The sequence below is a fragment of the Schistocerca piceifrons genome, unplaced genomic scaffold (genome assembly GCF_021461385.2).
Source record: "Schistocerca piceifrons isolate TAMUIC-IGC-003096 unplaced genomic scaffold, iqSchPice1.1 HiC_scaffold_337, whole genome shotgun sequence".
Lineage (NCBI taxonomy): Eukaryota > Metazoa > Arthropoda > Insecta > Orthoptera > Acrididae > Schistocerca > Schistocerca piceifrons.
The window spans coordinates 57,501-60,000 of NW_025728556.1; positions in this window are offsets into that span (position 1 = coordinate 57,501).

Sequence of the window (2,500 nt, forward strand, 5' to 3'; positions counted from 1 at the left end):
GAAAATACAATATCCCACCCTTTCGACATCCACCATTGCGCAGATCAGGCACCAACACCCACACATGTCCTATACAACGGTGCACCCAACATCACAATAGTACCTCCTGTCACAGCGCACAAACAATGACATGAGTCAAAGACACAGGTCTGACACAAGCATAGAATTGGTGCGCCGCCTCTAATAAGCCAAAGGTGCATCCTGACGTGACAAATCTGATCATGTCACAAGCATTCACTTACTATAATCACTATCAACGAACCTGCCGCCCCCGCCCCCCCCTACACCTTTCCTTACAACAACGTGTAACCTAACCTAACCTAACCTATGTTGTACCTTAACCTAACCTATGTTGTACCTTAACCTAACCTATGTTGTACCTTAACCTAACCTATGTTGTACCTTAACCTAACCTATGTTGTGCCTTAACCTAACCTATGTTGTGCCTTAACCTAACCTATGTTGTGCCTTAACCTAACCTATGTTGTGCCTTAACCTAACCTATGTTGTGCCTTAACCTAACCTATGTTGTGCCTTAACCTAACCTATGTTGTGCCTTAACCTAACCTATGTTGTGCCTTAACCTAACCTATGTTGTGCCTTAACCTAACCCATGTTGTGCCTTAACCTAACCCATGTTGTGCCTTAACCTAACCCATGTTGTGCCTTAACCTAACCCATGTTGTGCCTTAACCTAACCCATGTTGTGCCTTAACCTAACCCATGTTGTGCCTTAACCTAACCCATGTTGTGCCTTAACCTAACCCATGTTGTGCCTTAACCTAACCCATGTTGTGCCTTAACCTAACCCATGTTGTGCCTTAACCTAACCCATGTTGTGCCTTAACCTAACCCATGTTGTGCCTTAACCTAACCCATGTTGTGCCTTAACCTAACCCATGTTGTGCCTTAACCTAACCCATGTTGTGCCTTAACCTAACCCATGTTGTGCCTTAACCTAACCCATGTTGTGCCTTAACCTAACCCATGTTGTGCCTTAACCTAACCCATGTTGTGCCTTAACCTAACCTATGTTGTGCCTTAACCTAACCTATGTTGTGCCTTAACCTAACCTATGTTGTGCCTTAACCTAACCCATGTTGTGCCTTAACCTAACCCATGTTGTGCCTTAACCTAACCCATGTTGTGCCTTAACCTAACCCATGTTGTGCCTTAACCTAACCCATGTTGTGCCTTAACCTAACCCATGTCGTGCCTTAACCTAACCCACGTCGTGCCTTAACCTAACCCACGTCGTGCCTTAACCTAACCCACGTCGTGCCTTAACCTAACCCACGTCGTGCCTTAACCTAACCCACGTCGTGCCTTAACCTAACCCACGTCGTGCCTTAACCTAACCCACGTCGTGCCTTAACCTAACCCACGTTGTCGCCTAACGTAACCCACGTTGTCGCCTAAACCTGCTCTGTAATTGTTATACGACTCGTTCAATTAGTGTAGTGTTGCCCACCCGCAACCCTCGCAATATAGTTCGCTACTCGCACTCCCCGCTCCCCTGTGTATCGCTTCATGTTAAACACCTTGCAAGTCTTGCTCACTTTCCACATGCTCCTGCTGTACACTGTAATGTGGATGGCAGCAGGACGTACATGCCGCCCCTCCCCACGTCCCCACCTTGCCCCCTGCCTTCGCAAGCTGGTTGGTGAGAACTTTGCATGTTCAATGCCCTCCGCATGCGACGTACTCAGGCTACGTTGTGGTGCGGCCTGTGTCAACTGTCCGCTAATGTCGTACGCGTAAACCACAATCTGTACTGCACATTCGTCCTTATGTACTGAATGATACATCGTGGCACATGTGTGACCGTACAACGACTGCGCCCAAAAACGGCGGACCATACAGTGCAAATATTGTGCACGCAGCTACGTGTCGTCTCCCTATGAGAGCTGGATTGCAGTGTGGTACGCCATAGAGACGTGTGGGAGGAACGGACGCCGTGGATGGCGATCAGCATGAGCTGTCTGTTGATGTATTCGGACCTAGTCGTCTCTCCTCACACACCGTGATGGCATGGTGCACCGCGTTCCATATCTGCGACATGCTACAGAGGCCGGTTGACAGTCGTTCGAGCAATGGACATCGCATACGTACGGGGGCCACCTTCCACGTATTGTCTAGGCGTGCACATTTTGTTGCGTGTATGTGGGCAGACGTAGTGTGGCGTGACACCTGACACAGGCATGCAATAATCGTGGAAGTTGCAAATGGCGATGGACGCCTGCGTTTTCTGGTGAAGTTACGCAAATGAACAAATGGTAACCTGTTGTGGTGCGGTTGTTCTCGCTAGGGGTGAATCGGTGATGGCGACGATAGGTTGAGGTACTAACCGGTTGTTCCAGCGATACCCACCATGCCGACGAAACTGAACGGCATCTGGGTGTGAAGCGATACGCGGCGGTGGCTGGGTGGGACCGTCCCCGGCCGGTGAGGGGGCGCCTCCCGGCGTGCTGGCCGCGCGGTGCGTGGGCGCACGCGCTAC